This window comes from Halichoerus grypus, chromosome 15 (genome assembly GCF_964656455.1).
Source record: "Halichoerus grypus chromosome 15, mHalGry1.hap1.1, whole genome shotgun sequence".
NCBI lineage: Eukaryota > Metazoa > Chordata > Mammalia > Carnivora > Phocidae > Halichoerus > Halichoerus grypus.
Window position 1 is genome coordinate 3,037,707 of NC_135726.1, and position 18,483 is coordinate 3,056,189.

Sequence of the window (18,483 nt, forward strand, 5' to 3'; positions counted from 1 at the left end):
TGCAAGAATCATGACAAGAGGTGACCAATTACTGAGCCTGCTCCACCAGGAGCAGTACTGGGGACATTTCATACTTTCCCTCTATACTTCATAATTCTTGATGATGCATCGTCATCTCCACTTGATAGATGGAGAAACTGAGGCTCAGAGGCATGCTCAGACTTGCCCAAGGTCACACAGGCCAAAGTAGTGGATCTGAGAGTCAAACCCAGATCTGAGCATCCAAGGCAGAGCCTGTGTTCTACTCCTGGCCACCTGTCCAATGATATCTTGTGGCAGGGTCTAGACAAGGTGTCAGAACATGGAATCAGAACCAAGCAAGCCTGCTGCTCGGCAGCTTCCCTTGCCTGGGGGAGAGGCAGGAACGAGCAATGAGACACACATGGGGACCTCCTCTGGGTTCACAGCCGTCCACTCCAACCACCCTCAAGTTGAAGCCAGTGCTACCAATCCCCGAGATTGCCATATAGTTCTGTGAAACAGGGATGAAGCAATTTTTTAATAAATGAAAAGAGGATGTTTAGTAGAAAGGAATTGGGAAGGGCAAGAAATGGATTGCTCAGAGCAGCTGCAACATCTTGGGGTAGAAGCTAAGAAAATCTGCAAGATGCCACCTCAGAGCGTTGATGTTGCTTAACTGACTGCTACCTCCAACTTTACTGGCCTGGGAGAAAAATAACCTCCCGTGTTTACTATTAGTTTGCTATTAGTCTTGAATGAGTTACTTGCAGCTGACAGCATTCTATCTGATACACAATTTAAGCACCAAAGCACCTGTAACACACCCAATCCTTTCAATGGCTGTTGGTGGAGGAAGGGAGGGAGATCTAGCTCCTTGGCTCACATTCAGAGCCCCCAGTACCCAAATCTCTGAACTTTGCCCCCAGATCATCTTAGGCTAGCCAACCGATATCCTTTGCTTCTCTCCTACAAAACCCCACCGCAAATTCCAACCCATGCATTGTCAAGGGATCCTTATCCGGTGGGAATAATAGCCACTCTCTGTTCTCTAGCTGCATTCCCAAATTAAAAACAACCAAAAAAAAAAAAAAAAATCGGAGAGAGTTAGCCTCCCCACATTCCCAGCTCAATAAATACAATCAAATGATGGGAGTTGAAAATCAAACAGCCAAGCATTCCATCTGAATCAGGAATCTGCAACCCAGATCCTCCTGGGTAAAGCATGCCCCATCACCACATCATTACCCAAGCCTGCCATTAGGGAAGGCAAACCCGTACTTACAATCACAATGAACATAATGTGTAACCAGGAGGCAGCTGGCTTCCAGGAAAGGCAGCAGAGCCTGCCCCGCCCCCAGCTGGCCCTGCCAGCCTCCTTCCATCACCAGCTCTTGGGTCTGTGCTCAGCAGAGGTCCCCCTGACATCAGAGACCTAAGGTCTCTCTGTCCCTTCTGTGTTGTTCTCCTGCTTCCTGCTGTGAGAGAAGCTGTCTTTCTCTGGGCATTGTCCTCTTCTCTGATGCTAATGTTTGCCTTTCTGGATAAGGCTCACTCTGCCTTCAATGGGACTGCAAGTCAGCAAGTCAAGATCTCAGGATTTTATATTTCACCATGAAAATGCACCTTTTTGGGCACAGTGAAGGGCAAAGAGGAAACAAGCATCTTCTGTATGGCTTAAAGGAGTATGAATCAGTGCAGCCAGCTTGGAGGGACAGTTGGCAGCATGCAGCCAGGTCCTCCACCATGTGTGTGCCCGTTGGTCCACCTCCAATAATGGCATCTCAGGAAAACTTGGAGATCACACATAAGCGTATGTAAATGGATGCAAAATGAATGTTGTTTTTATAGCAAAGCACCGGGAGCAACCTAGATGTTCAATAATATAGAATTGATAAATCGGCAAAATAAAAAGCGTGCAGCCCTTAAGAAGCATCTTTGTGAAGAACAGTTAATGCCAAGAAAAATTAATAATAATTCACATACACGAATGAAACATGCTGCGTGAAACAAGTAATAGAATGAGACACGTAACTGGATACTGTTCACATCCTCTAAGTATCCATGTTTGATGAATGAGGTGTATCTTTTGCAAGAACGCATTGGATCACTAACCCTCTGTAGTGCATGTACAGCATAGTGTTCTAAGTCCACTAATCCCTACGCACTTCTACGTGCCTGTGCACACATCCTTTGTCTCAATTATCACGGCAACCCTCAAAGGCAGGGACCATTTTTATACACTGATGCTCCAAGCCACATAGCTAATCAATATCAGATCTGGGACTCAAAACCAGGAAGTCCAGCTTTTCGATTCTACACTGCAACAAACATGTTTGCACTGAATCCGTCAGAATGATGGTCAGCAGAAAACGGGAAGGGGTTGGAAGACAAAAGGAAATAAACAAGCAAACAAATAAGACAGGGTCTTGCATGGTCCCGTAATGCAAGCCTCTCCACGTGAGGTCCAAGGAAGGGAGGGGAGAAGGATGACGTACAAAGCTATAGGTCTGGATGCAGGCAGAGGCGTATGTATCGGTACAGGTATGGATTTATATGTACATCTGTAAACTTCCTGCTTTCCAGGAAGATATGCCGTCCTTGGGATCCCACAGCCCCCCACCCACCGGCTTCCTTACCCTGGTCACAGCTGACTTACTCAGGGCTTAGCACTTAACCCATAGGAAAAATAATTCATAAGCTGGCCAGAAATCTCTAACCTCAAAAATGTTCACAAAGGTCATTTGATTCACTCAGGGTCCAGAGAATTTGAACTTAAAAACGTGGAAGGAATGTGCCAGTGAAGGTGGTGGCGGGAGGGAGGGAGGGCAGTGTGGAGGGGCTGCCCATGGAGCGGTCCGGGGGACAAGGCGTGTGCCTTCCACAGATGCTGTGAGGTGGGTGGGCTGGGTGCAAAGAACAGGGTTGTGGGCCTGTGCAGGAGATGGAAGAATAAAACCCTCCAGGGCCTGGTTTTCCCCCAGAAGGTGGCCTGGCCTTCTCACTGCATGGCAGCAGGCTTCCCAGAGAGAACATTCCGAGCGTGAAAGCAGCAGCTTCAGATAGATGTCTTAAGACCTGGCCCCCAAAATCACACAGGGCACATGTCCCCCGTTGTGTGCGCCCATTTCCCCGTAGGACCCCCAAGCATTTGTAACTCCACATGTCAGCGCACTGTCTTCACTGAACTCCCACATCCTGTGGGCTCTGCTCCTGCTTGGCAGACACCCTCCCGCTGGCTGTGAGGCCTCAGGCAGGGGTTACCTGGACCGGCCACCCCCACTGTGAGCAGGGACAGAGCCATTCCAAGGCTCTCTCAGCTGTGCCCTTGGTGTGACACTTACCGCCCTCCCACTACCCCCATTGGCGTGCCGCCTAAACGGTTAGTTACGTGCACTTTGTACTCAGAGAGGCCAATTCCATACGCCTATTTCTCTCCTTTTTCTCCTCTTGGGGGCAAAATACTAAGCTTGACCTTGAAAACACAAAACACTTGCCCAGTATTAACAATTTGTCTTCATCAACCAGTTGGCAACTGGGCTGGCGTTCCCGAGGGAATGCAGAACTCAGTGCATGAAGCGGTTAAGCTAGAGTGCAAGCCTGGGAGCCGGCGCTCTGGGCCTCCTCATTGCTGCGTGGATCTGTGTGGTCTGGGGGCCACTCATTTGTGACCTCGATGCCTCTGTTTCCCAGCAGAAGTATAAATATCAACGTCCTTTCCTGCTTGAGATTTTTCTCCCCCCAGATACTCAAATGTTGGACTAAAAATATTTGTCCAAATGTGAAAATGAAACCATTGAAAGTCCCATGCATATAGGATAACTGGATTATCTTTTCCAGTGTGTGTGTGTGTTGTGGAGTCCAAGAAGCAGTGACTAATTGCTGGAAGATCAGAGTTCTAATCCAGCCTGCAGATGAACTAATACGTGGCTTTACGCAAGCCACTTGACCTCCCCAGGCCCCAATTTTCCATGTGTATGAAGAAGAATGCTGGCTCAGATTAGTGGTCATCAAACTTGGTGGTACGTTAGAGTCATCTGGGAAGATTTTTTTCAATGCTGATGCCTACACGCCACCATGGGCCCATTAAATCTGAATTTCTGGGTATAGGGCCTGGGCCTTGGAATTTTTTAAAATTCCTTAAATGATTCCCAGTGTGCCACCAGGATTGAGAGCCTCTGAACTGGGTTCATGGTTTTAAAACTATTTTTAATCAGAGATTCATTTCTTTAAACAAACACACTAGAGGCCCTGAGTGTAGAACAAATCACACACAGTTGTTCTATGTGAAGCCGAAGTGGGGCCCAAAGTTCTGCCCACTCAGCCTCTCCTCCCTCTACCTTCCAACCCCAGAACCAGCCCCTGGGAGCCCTTGCAGCCCTGAAGGCCCTTCCAGGCCCTGGAACCTGAGTGTTCTGCTGAGCACAGTTTAAAAACTGCTGGAGACGAGACAATTTCCAAGATTGTTTCAAGATCTAAACTTCTGAAATCATGTGAGAACAGTCAACATCTGGAGCATTATCTGGATCATAAATATCCCCACAAGTCTATCTGCTCGATGAAACCTAGTTTCCGCCCTATATCGTGTCTGGTTATAGAACCAGGAGCCAACTCGGCCACAGTAGGGAAACTCAGCCAGCTGTTGACTTCCCTGGGTGCTCTCGCCGGCCGTGGGGCCACCCAGGGCCCATTCCTCTCAGGGACCAAGGGGAAGGAGTCAGCCATGCTTTAGTCCACATGACGGTTGACAAGGAATGGGGTTATCAGAAATGCACCTGGAACCATGCAGCTGAGGCGTGGAGGGAAATTTATTTGTGTTGCACAGGAAATATAGGGAGTCCATTTTCCAGACTCAATGAGGAGCTTGTATCAGAAGTCGGACCCCAATCAGGAAGTCTCTGTTCTAGCCCTGAAGTATTTAAAATGAACTTCCCTTTGCTGTGCAAGGTCAGAAACACAAAGGTACCAAATACAGCCCTGCGGGAACAGGACCAGAGTCCCCAGAAGAGGGTCATGCGGCATGCAGAGGAACGGCAACATGGAGCCATGACAACATGGACAACAAGAAATGTCAGCATCACTGTCAGAGCCCAGGGCCAGAATCAGGGAGGGGCTGTTGAGGCACTTGCCCCACCTGCACCATTTAAGGAGCCACCAAAGAACGCAGTACTCAAATAAGAAATATTTTAATGCCAGATTTCAAAAAGTTAAAAGTAATGCAAACAATTCAATAATAAAAAAATATGAACATTTTAAACAGAAGATCAGTATTCTTGATTTTTCTCATTGCCACAGGCTCCAATATGGCTCAGGTTAGTGAAGACAGAATCCTTTGGATGGAAACAAAGAAAGCCTCATTTGGCCTATTTCTAATGACGAATTCAGGAAAGAAAACCAAAACTATATCATCACCACCACCATCATCATCATCACCATCATCAGCACCATCATCACCACCACCCCCATCATCACTATCACAATCATCATCATGACCACCACAATCACCATCCTCACCATCATCACCATCACCATCACCATCATCATCACTGTCATCATCAGCACCATCACCACCATCACCATCACTGTCATCACCATCATCATCACCATCATCACTGTCACCATCATCATGACCACCACCATCACCATCACCACCATCATCACCGTCGTCATCAGCACCATCATCACCACCACCACCATCATCACTATCACAATCATCATCATGACCACCACAATCACCATCCTCACCATCATCACCATCACCATCACCATCATCATCACCGTCATCATCAGCACCATCACCACCATCACCATCACTGTCATCACCATCATCATCATCACCACCATCATCACTGTCACCATCATCATCATGACCACCACCATCACCATCACCACCATCATCACCGTCATCATCAGCACCATCACCACCATCACCATCACCATTTACTTTTCACAAACATTCTGAGAAGAAATTACCATTTGACAGATGAAGAAACTAAGGCCTCAATGGATAGGAATTTACCCAAGGGTGACAGCAGGAAGTGTGGGACCCCCAGAAAACTGTCTGCAGAACCAGTGGAAGAAGAGGCCTACAGGCAAGAACACAGTCATCCTGGCTGAGGTTTCCCCCAGTTCCCTGACCAGGAGTAAGTAGACACTAATGCCACCAGGGCCCACTGGATGGCATTGATAGTGGCCATGTTTAATTGTGATTATGGTAACTTTATAGGAAATAGGATACACATTTATGCTCTGTTATGCACTTGGGCAAGCCGCTTTTGCTTTACAAGTCAGTTGGCTCAGCTCTAAAACAGGAGGAGGGCCTGATTGATGTCCAAGCATCTGAGAACACTAGAGTCTGTTCTCCAGCTGCCCGTCTCCTCTATGACTGCTCCCAGCCTTGTGGGCTGGCTCTCTCCCTCTGACTGTGAGGTTGCAGCTGGGTATTACCTGGACCTTTCCCTGGGAAGGGAAGTAATTGCCCCAAGGCTGAAGAGGAAACTCCTCAGTTTCTCCTTTAGGCTTTTCTAACTTAGCAGGCAACCTTTATAAAGCTTCATGATAGAGCAGCCCTCCCGCCTTGACCAGCCTGGACTCTGGTGGGCATATTAGGCAGGCAGCCACCTTGCTGAATGTTGATTCGAGAAGGCAAGTTTCTGACTCAAGCCCGAGGACACATTTGTTTTGAGCACAGCTGCAAAACAGCACACCCCACATCCCCTCCTGTTCATTCCTCTAGCAGAGACCCAGGGACATGGAAGGTGCAGGAATGACAGAGAAAGGGACAGAGGAACAGAGGACTATGCTTAGTTGAAGGGCCCCTCATCATCAAGAAGAGAAAGGGGTGAGGACAAGGAGAGAGCAGGAGTCGCCTGAGGCAGGGAGAGTGGGATCCTACCCAAACCCACTTTATTTTATTGTTCGAGGAATTTCCAGGAATCTGGTTAACAGGCCTGACACCTAGGGCTTGGATATATACAACAGCAAATGGCCTTAAAATGAGCAGAAACAGTGAATGCCACTTAGCTCAGAGCCTAGGCCTTGGGTAGCTGAGTTCTGTGCTTGCTGAGAATGTTTTAGGCATAAGTATCAGACGCAATCTGGACAGTGTAGGGCGAGAGTGTTGGGGCAGTGTAGACAACAGTTCTCCCCTTCCTCCTGGGCACAAGGCTGAGCTACATTTTCTAGAATCCCTTGCAGTTAGATGTGGTTGATGGCATTTGAGCAGAAGTGATCATTCCCCTTCCACATTTGGCTTATCAACACCTCCAGGTGCTACCCTTCCGTCCAGGGACCCAGAAGGGCACACAGCCACAGATGCATTCAGCCTGGTCCCTCAACACTGGCATGGAGGAAAGCACCCTGCAGATGTGGTGAGGAAGAAATAGACCATATCGGGTGAAGGCCCTGAGATGTTGGGGTCATGAGTTATGGCACTTGATTGGCTCTCACTAATACAGGCATCAAGGGGCATTGATTTGAAGGGATCCAGTTGTTGATGCAACCAAACATCAGGAAAGGAAGAATGAGGGCATCTGAGGCCCTGCGCCATAGGAGTTCATGGATTCCCTCTCTGGAATGTTCCATCCACATTACATTCCAGTAATGTGGCTCTGCTCAATACTTTCAGATTCTGCTTCTCTCAGTTCAAAGTTTCAAATTCCCAGGAAAAAGATTTTTATTGGCTCAGCCAGAGTCAGCTGACCTCCTCTGGATGGTCAGTTATGGGGCTTGCAGGTCCAGTGGGCCTGCTGGGGCCCAGACCTGGGTACCAAGGGTTTTTCTTTGGGAAGGGGGATTGTAAACTATCAGCCACCCTGTCCCCCACAGCTTCACCTGGGGATGAAAGGATGTTCAGCTGAATCTTTTTCTTCCCCCCAAACCTATTCTTTCTCCCAAACCTATTCTTCCTTCTGTGCTCTTTCTCTGTCTCCTGAGATTTTATCACCACCTAACCTGCCAGTGAGGCAGAATGCTTGGAGCCCACCTCAACTCTCTCCCTCAATCCCTGTAGCCAAGTAGTCACCAAGAACAACTACCCAAACCACTGCCCGATTCATTGCATCTCCAAGGTCTCCGTCATTCAGCAATGCTCTCTTAATCTCCTTCTTCCCTCCCTCCTTGAGCCCATCTTCAACCATGATCAAGTATAGCCCCACTCCACCAGGAACCGCTCCCATCAGGATAGGGTAGCAAGCAATCAGAACAGACGCCATCCGTATGGGCTTATCGGGGATTCCCAGCCCTAATGATGCTACTTTAAAATGTCCCCCAGGTACCTACCAAAGCTGACTACATGACTATCCTAGGGCCCAACACTTCCACTCCTAGGTACATACCGAGAGAAATGAAAGCAGATGTTCACCAAAAGACATATACAAGAATGTTCATGGCATCTTTGTTCATGAGAGCCCAAACTAGAAACCTCCACCAATGGGTGAATGAATAGATATACCATCACATGACATATACTAGAATACTATTCTGGGAAGAGGAAGAATAAGGTCCTAATACTTGGAATAACGTGGCTGAATGTTGAGTGAAAGAAGCCAAGCACACAAGAATAGATACGATATGATTCAGTGTATATAGTTTAAGAACAGCCAAAATGAATCTAGGATTTTGATGAAAGTCAGAGTAGTGGTTGCCCCTGGGGAGTTGAGTATTGGCTGAAGAGGGGCCCCAGGGAGCCTTGGCCTGGGTGTATGCATATTTCAGAATTCATTGAGCTGTACCCTTCAGAACCGGTCACTTCATTATATGTATGTAAACCTTCAGTTAAAAATGATAAATAACACGTCTTCGCCATTCTACCAGCATCAGGGCTCCCGTTGCCTCCAGGAGAAGGACCACTTTCTTTAGCAAGCCACAAAGGCTCTTCACGACTTCACCTCCTCTTGGCCATGTTCAGCACCTACTTTCCATCAGTGTTCCAGACAAGCTGTGCTCATCGGTGTCTCTGTGTGCTTTCATGGGCTGTTTTTCTGCCTGGAATCCATCTCTCCTCCCTGTCTGCACAGCAAATTCATCATCCTCAGGGCTTACTTTGACTGTCATCTCCTCCTTGAAGCATGCCCTGATCCTGCAGGAAGGAGAAGACACGCCTCCCCCTCTGCGCCAACTGGTCTTCATGCACCCGTATTCATTTCCTATGGCCACCTTAACAAATTGCCACACACTGGGTGGCTTAAAACAAAATAAGTTTATTCCCTCATGGTTGGAGAGGCCAGAAGTCTGAAATCAAAGTGTCAGCAGGGCTGTGCTCTCCCTCAAGGCTCAAGGGGAGCATTGGTTCTGAGCCTTTCTCTTAGCTTCTGATATTTGTGACAATCCTTGGCTTGCACGTGCATCTTTCCTATCTCTGCCACCCCATCCCATGGCCTTGTCCCCCATGTCTGTCTGTGTGTCCTTGTCGGTCTCTTACAAAGATGCTTTCATGGAATCAGGGCCCCCTCCCATCCAGCATGATCTCATCTCCATCCTCACCTTAACACATTTGCAAAGACACTATTTCCAAAGGAGTCACATTTGGAGGTTCTGAATGGACATGAATGGAGGTGGGGGAGACTATTCAACCCCTTCGCACACCCTTCCTATCACAGTTGCCGTTTGTGATTATCCCATGTCTGTGTCAGGTGATGGTCACCTCCCTGAGAGTGAGGCCATCTTCATTCTGGACCATCAGCCACTTGCACGGAGCTCCTCGGGCAAAAGCTCTAAGCAAATGTCCATTAAGTAAGTAATGAACGAACTATCAGAACGTGCTTCTCTGTCCGTGTTTTAAGCCCTTCAAACTGTGGCTTTGCTGGACTCATATCCCGCCCGTTTGCTTGACTGAGTTCTCCCATCTGGAGGAGTCCGCCAGGAACCAAGTGCAAGAGAGAAAACTCAGTGGCTTTAAGTGCCCTCTGGCTTCCTTTTGTTCCAGAAACTCTCAAAGCCAACAGCCAAATGATTTAGTAAGTCTCAGGAACTCCAAGGCTCTGCCACGGAGGAGCTTGATGGGAAAGATCAGATCTGTGCTGTTGGTATGGGCGGAGGGCTGTGAACGTTTTCCAGGAAGCAGATGGAGGGCAGAAGTTGGGGGACTTTTTATGAGTGTTTGCTCCAGATGTTGGTTGGTGATTTGGTTGCTGGAGCCGCTGGAACCAGGGTGTTTGGCCTCCGAATTCCAACCTGCTTGGCGATTACCGAGAAATGGCACGGCCTGTAAATTGGGTAATCCCTGCCCACCATCCCCAGGACCACTGGCAAGCTCATGAGGGTGAATACTCGGGCTCACTGACCTGTGGAGCCACCTGCATTCCCGAGGATCCCGAGGACCATGGGTTCTTTCTGGGGGTCTGCGGGACATGCCTAATACGGAATTGCCAACCAGGCCTCTCTGTCCCACTCCGGCCCGTCACTAGGCCCGTCTCCTGACACTCCCAAAGCTGAGCAGCCCTGAGAGGAGCAGCCTGTGATCTGCACTGTGCTGTCCTCGGTGCAGAAATGGGGAGGCTTCTTCCTCTGGCCTCCTGTGTCCTCTGGGGACCCAGGTTCCATCTCTCTTGTTGGGACACCCAAGTATGGTCTCTGTCTCCTGGTTGCTGGAAAAAGAGAGGAAGTGTCAGGAAGGCAATTTCCTTAGAAGAAATGAAGACACTGCGTGGTTATTTCCACTCATGTCCTGAAGGTGCGAACGTGGTCACATGGCCACATCTAGCCGGCTTCAAGGGAGGCTGCCAACGGGTGGCCAGGGGCCCGATTAAAACCCAGGGGCTTTCCTGAAGCCAAGGAAACATTGTGTTCAATCAAAGAAACACACTAGGGCTTTATTAATAAAGAAAGAGAGGGAGACAGATAGCAGGGGGCAGTTACCATCATCCGCAGCAGAGCTGCCTGCCCAGCAGGGGCCTCGTGGAGAATGCGCACAGGGCAGCCGCAGCGTGCATGAGGACTGACGGCAGTCAACGCACACTACAGTCTTCAACTCACTTCTCTCTGGTTCCGGGATACGGAGAAGACCTCGGCGTGCTATGCCCTTTTGCGGGTCACCGAAAAATGCCTGAAGTTAGGTTGGAGCAAGTGATCTTACACACTGTTGGAGGATTACAGTTTGCAACAAACTACAATTTGGAGAGTCCTATCAAAATTGTAAATGTACAAATTATTTGATCTAGCAATTAAATTTCTAAGAATTTCTTCTGCAGCTATATTCACGTAAGAGTCAAAGACGTATGTTAAAAATGTTCATTGCGGCATGATTTGTTATAGTAAGACTAAAAATTACCCCATGTGTCCATCAGTAGGGGGCTGGTTCAATAAATTATGCCACATCCATATAGTAAAATACTATACAGCCATCAAAAAGAGTAAAGCATATCTGTATGTACCGACATAGAACAATCTTCAAGATATATATATACATTTTTAATTTTAATATATATTTATTTAGTACATATTTGTATATTACTACATATATTTAATATACATATATGTAACATTTATTTATATATTATATATTTAATACACAAGTGTGTGATATGTATTATTTACATACTATTATATATTAATATATTTAACATATATTCTATATTTTAATATATTTATATGTCATATTTATATATTACAATATATTTAATATACATATTTAGTATATACCACAGGGATATATTACATATACATGTATACTTTTATATATGTATATATTACATATACTTATATACATACATGTATGTATTACATATACATATATATGTATCGTATATTTTATATATATATATATATATTAAAAAGCCAGGTAGAGAGGAGACAAACAGTGTATTTCTGTGTGTGTGGTGGGGTGTCAGGGGAGAGGCAAGCGTATAGGATGCGTGCTTGCACGTGCGTGACCCGTTGTAACCTCACACAAGGCAGTGGCAATGCTGGTGGGCTCCAGGTGGAGATACAGAGTCTGGAAGAGGAAGAAGAATTTCTTCTATCCGCTGCTCTTTGTACACGCTGATCTTTGTAAACTTGTGCACAAATCACCTCGTTTAACTTAAAAAGCCAGGCAGATAAATGAATAGGTTGGTAGTGGGGTTTAAAAATTCTCAAGGGCGAAACCTTCTGTTTTGGTGGCCCCCTCCCTGCTGGGCTGACCTGAACCATCACCTGCAGGTTCCCCAGCAGAGCTCATCCACGGCCCAGCCAGGGACCCCACTGCCAGGACAGATGCTCAGCTCTGGAAACCATCGCAGCGACTCTACTGTTTATGAAACCCGAATGCGGCAGCCGCCTGATGGAAACTTCCCAGATCCCTGGGCAGGCTTCTGTCCCCGCCATGGTTTCACTGCTACGCGGCTTGTAACTGCAGTGTTCACGGGGTTTCCACAGCCTCATTAGAGCTGCTCTGTCCAGAAAACAGATATTCCAAAGACTTTTTAGGACACAAAACACTCTCTACACGGTGATTCCACACATTATAAACCAGCAGCATCAACAACAAAAACAAACGAGAAAACAGAGCGACAGAAATAAAATCCTAAAGCTGGCGTATTTGGGATAACATGGGCCAAGGTGCCCATGTGGCTTATTTTTAAACTGTAGATGGTGTTTTCTGTTTTCTTCTTTTTGATGATCTGTAGTTTTTCATTTTTCTGGAGTGAACAGAGAGCAAGGAAAGATAGCATGAAAAGCAGGGAAATATACTTTCCCCAGCTGTGTCGAAGTGCACCTCAGCACACACAATTCACACTATTGAAGTGTGCAGCTCAGGGATTCTCAGTCTCCTCAGTGATACGTGCAGCCGTCACCACAGTCAGTAGTGGAATGTTTTCTTTACCCCAGAAGGAAGTCTCGTGTGCTCGCAGTGCTCGCGTACCCGTTTCCCTGCAGCCCTGGGCAACCGGGAGTCTGCTTCCTGCATCTGGGCATCTCCCTCTTGTGGACATTTCATGCCGAGGGAATCACACTCAGTGGTCCTTTGTGTCTGGCTTCTTTCACTTAGCAAAATGCTTTCAAGGTCCATGCTGTCGTGTGCGTCCATGCCTTGTTCCTTTTTACCCGCCATATAATACTCCCCTGAGTGAGCCATTCTGCTTTTTTAAATCTCAGAATTTGCACAGCAGCTGTGAAAATAGCAATCATAATGTATTTGCCCAGCACCTCTCGCTTCCCTAGATTCTCAGTCTGCTTGTCTGGGTCACCAGCCAGGACCTCCCCACCAATTCTCCCCTCAGTATAAGCTTTCCGGACGTGGCAGCTCACATTTCACCTTTGGCTGTGGCTTCGAGTCCAGGCAAGTTGAGGGACCAGATGGGAAAGGAATTCCATGTGGGGCGGGGGAGGCAATATTAATGATCAGACATTTGGGGTCTTGCTCTCCATTGAACCTGCCCCCCCTATGCTGCAGCCATCAGCCTTTGGGAGGGAAACAGGATAAGGAACACAGAATACGGGGGTCAGAGAAACAGCTGCAGCCAAGAGAAGGCAAGGTGGTCAGGCAAGGGCGATACCTGGGGAGATGCATGCCTCCTCCTTCGAGAAGCCTTTCCTGACTGTCCTTGCCCATGGTGATCTGGGAAAAGGGAGGGAGGACAGAAACTGAGACTCAAATATCAACTGAGTCATCTGCATGCTTCGGGCAATTTACTTCCCTTCTCTGTACCCCAGTTTCCCTATTTGTCATCCACATCACATTTTCCAGAGATGACCCCAGCAGTATCCATCCGTCCCTCATGCACATCTACAGTGGGTGGGCTGGGGTCCATGTGCCCTCCCTCTGAGTCTGGGCGGGCTTGTGACTCACTGACAGCCATGGGAATGCGGCAGAGGCTAGTCAGAATGGGCAGTGCCGCTCCCACCTTCTCCAGAACGCTCGTGCGTGGGGCACTAGACCACCATGCTGTGAGGAAGCCCAAGCCCTGTGAGGAGCTTTTGAGACTCGGGGTCATCCCAGCCCAGGCAGGAGCCTTCAGATGGTTCAACCTCCCATACCCCTCCCCAGCCCCAGAGTCTTCCCAGCTGAAGCCGCAGCTACAGCAGAGCACAGACAAGTCATCTCCGCTATGCTCTGTACAAATTCCTGACCCACAGAGGCCACGAGCCTGGTAAACTCGTTGTTTCAGGCCACTGAGTATGGGGGAGATTTGCTCCACATAATAGAATTGTGGGAGGATGGCCAGGGCCAAACCACAGACTTCAGCAAAAGAGCCTGATAAAGGAGGAGCCACGGGGTCTCAGCCTGCCTTCCCTGTCTCCTTCCAGCTCCTATGCTGCCTGTTCTCCACATAACAGCCTGGAGCTCAAGACTCACGAACATTAATGAAAATTCTACCAAAACATCATGTCCTCAGCTGGATCATGGGCATCTTAAAGGCAAGAACCATGCCTGGCTCACCTCTGTAGAGCAGACCTGGCACACGGGGCCACACCTAGAAGGCAGAGACCTGACCGGGCTCATCTCTGTAACCCCAATGCCCTGCACATAGTAGGTGTTCAATTAATTCTAGTCTGTGACTTGGACATAAACCATGATCACTTCTCTTAAAGAGCTTTGAACTTTTTCCCTCTTTTTTGGATTTTTTTTCCTAAAATTCTGTACTTCTTAAAGGATAATGTGGTAATACAAGCCAACCCTGGACTATCTGTTTAATCTTTCTTCCCCTAAATATTAGCTCAGTGGGAAAAGGAGCCTAACCTCTCTGTATATTTTTCTCTGTGTATACTTTTGGCCAGAAGGCTGGAAAACCCAGGACTAAAGCAAGATGCTTTGAGATTCTGGGAAAAGATGGAGAGAAACCTCCTGTCAAGGAAGGAAGAGGGGTGTTCGGAGGGGGGGGGGGGACAAGGACAGATGTGACACATCTCCTGTAGAAGGGCTCTGTCTGAGGATTTGCCTGTCTTACGCATGAGTGACTCTCAGTGACAAGCGTGTGCACCTCCATGACCCCGAGGGGAGGACAGTTTGCAGCTGGGGCCACTGCTCGGACCGACCTGAGCCAGGCTGGGGGCACAGACCCCTTTGCTCTGATTCCCTTCTCCAAAGACACGTGGGGCTGAACTGTGTTGGCGGCCGAGCGACCCAACCGATTTACTAAAGGCCAGTGAATGTTATACTCAAGCTGGGTGCACTTTATGGTGTGCAAATGCTACTTCAATAAGGCTGTTTAAAAAGACGATGTCATTGGAAAAATTACATAAACACACATATATGTACATATGGATATATAAACTCGTGTGTATATTGTACACACACGTACATATCTGCGTCTACATATACACACCCATGCGTGTATTGTGTGCACATATGTGCACATATGTACAGACACATATCTATATATACATATTGCATGCATATATGCACACACGTACATGTACATGTGCATGTATAATTTAATGTGTAAAGAAGCCAGGCCCTTTCTAATGGGAAGAGTCCCAGACCGAGAGGCAGGAGGCCTGACCTAGCCCCAGCTCTGCCACTCACATGCAGAGTGGCCCTACCAGGACACTGGCTCTCTCCGGACCACATCCATCAGTCTCCCCCTCTTCTCTCTAGAACTGTTTCTCACCCGGCAGCCAGAGGGACCCTTTGAAAACGTCGGTCCTCTGGTCAAACCCTCCAACAGTTTCCAAAGCCTGTCAGAGTAGAAGCTGCAGTTCTTTTGGTGATCTCCCTGGGTCCTTACAAGGCCCTAGAGTAGCCCTAGCCAGTAGATGGAATGTTCTAGATCTGTGCCATTCACGATGGTAGCCACCAGCCACGGGTGCCTGTTGAGCAACTTGAAATGCATCTCCTGTGGCTGAGGAGTCGATTTTATTGTAATTAACGTAAACATAAATGTAAGGAGCCACACATGAACTAGTGACTTCTGTCATCCCCCGACCCTCCCCAACCTGAATCCCTTCAACCTCATCCCCCAACTTTCCCCTCATTCTCTCCATTCCAGCCACATGGGACTCCTCACTGTTCTGCCACCTCTTCTGCCCCAGGGCCTTTGCACCAGCAGTTCCCTTAGGAATAAGGAAGCAGTGCTGCTTCCCTATTAATTATGTTTCCCGCTCACTGTCTGGAAGGTTGGCCCCATGAAAACAGGGACCCCTGCCCATTCTGTACATTCGTGCTTCTCAAGCTTTTAGAATCGTGCTTGGCATATAGCAGATGCTCAGCAAATATTTGTTGAATAAAAAAAAACTGAAAGAAGACTCCTGCTCTGGAGTCTGGAGAAGGATGGTCTGACCCTTTAGTGTGCCACATGCAGCCTGCCCTGGGTCTTTCTAGCTCACAGGATCCCAGATGCCCTGACCCTCCTGTGTCCGAGCAGATAGAAGGCTTCGGTCTGAGATAGCAAGCTACCCCATTCCCAGGCATCCTCGCTTTACATGGCTCACAAAGACGTTTGCGCTGTTAACCCGGCCGTGATAGGCTGGCAAGTGGGAGGGGCTCGGCCTGGAGAGTCCCCACCAACCCCCCACAAACCCCCTCTCCCCAGCGTTTCCCGGACGCCGCGGCCTTCTGCGTCAAGTGGAGAGCTGGGAATGGTGAACTCATGTTATTGTACAATCTATCAGCCCACGCCGCTCAGCCACCCGCCTTCTTCGCATCTGGGAGGGAAGGCTGGCTTCTCAGTGAGAAGCCAAGGCTTTGGATTCCCACAAACACACTCAGCAAAGGGCAACGGGAAGTTAGGTCCCCTCCCAGACCAACCCCCTTCGCCCGAACTTCTGGTCTATACGTTGGGTCTAGCTTCTCCCCTGAAGTAATTCACCCTTGCTAAGTCTCTAGGAACCTGGATGCTCCCAAAATACGGACACCTCCCAGACTTTGTCCCCTCTAGAAATTTCGTTTGGCCTTCCTTTGTCCTGGAACACTTTGTCCCTGTAACAATACCCAGATGTCCCAACACATCGGGAAGGCCGTTTGTGGCCTGGCTGATAGATGCCGTGCCCTGGGCTCCCTGCAGCCCCAATGCCGCTTACAAAGGCAGGGCTGCTCTGCACGCTCACTCCGACAGAGCTTTACTCTCCTGGCCAAACCAAACCTTTAAATGGTAGAGAGGCATTTAGATTTCTTTTCTGCCCAGCTGACAGTAGGTTTACAGTTTATAATCTGGCCTTTGTAAAAGCATTTGTCAGCCTGGATATTTCATTTTAAGCTCGACCACCCATGCAGAGGGACAGGCAGGAAGCGGCCCTTCATTTGCACCAACAGTCAACTTGGAGGTTGGCTGCAGAATCACAGAATTCAGTCGCAAAGGGGGACTTTTTTGGCATTATCTACTTCGCATCTCCCGGCGAAAGCAGCCCTTGTTTATAAGAAGCAATTCCTGAATGCTAAATTTGGAAATTCTACGTATTCCTCTAATCCGCTGGCCCCGAGCAGGACCCGGGCCTCCTCTAAGAAGATTCTCCACTTCCCCAGAGTCCCTTGGGTCTCCAGCTGAACCTCCCGGCGTGACAGGGAAGGCCCGAGCACGGCGGGCCGGGCAGCCAGGGGCCCACTCAACCTAAGCACTTCTTCTGTCAGCCAAGAAGGCGCTCCCTGGCCGGCGGCGGGTTTATTTTTAAGTGCTTGTGTACCAGTGTATATAACACGGCTCCCTCCAGGCCGGCCCAGCCCGAGCTTTGGCAGCATCTCCGGACTCTGGCCCGTGGGAGTGGACTCGGGAGGAGGGGGAGGCCGGTACAAGGCAGCATTAACTGATACGGAGTCTCAGTAGCTCGAGCTGGCATGATAGTGGGGAAGGAATGTAATATAATAAGTAACACTCAGGTTTTAGCTGCTTTGCTTGAAGACATTTTCAAGGGAGGAAATAACACCGTTTCGGACGACAGATGAAGGAGACAAGTCCGCGATGGTTCATTTACACAGCTCACTGCCCCTCCCACACCTTCCACCTGAGCCAGAAAGCTGGAATTCGGCTTTGAGCTCTCCTGCCGCCTCCCCTCCCGCTGCCAGACCTTTCTGCCTCAGAGCTCACACCTCTGTGGTCTAAGCTGTACACACATGACCCCCTTCAGGGGACCCAAGGGGAGCTGGCTGGTAGGGACCCAGAAGTGTAAAACCAAGGCGCTTCCCCACTGTGTCTTCACATCTCTTCTTGCCCTGCATCTGGGGTGACTTTTCTTGCCACCCACAAGCAAGGTGCGCCCCGGACTCCTGGACCTACTCAGAGACAGAGGAAGAAATGGGTCACGTGTTTGGAGCATAGACTACATGCCAGCGACTTACTCCTGTGGGGTCACTTTATCCTGGGTCAGGTTGGGTGTCTCTCAAGCAGAGCCTGAGTCAAGGATTCACACACAAGTAGATGATCCGGGAGGCGATCCCGAAAACACCAGTAGGGGAGTGATGATGTGAGGCAGGGAAGGGAAAGAGGCCTCCAGGCCCCTTGTCAAACAGGTTACCCCCTGGGGGGCCCTGCAGAGTAATCCCTCTGGGGAGTTCCATGGAGCAGTGTAGAACATGCATCCCAGATCTTCCCGTTCTGAGGGGACTGGGACTTGGGGATTACCCATCATCTCACCGGCTCCCATCATCATTGGCTGAGGGATGCTCCCACGTGG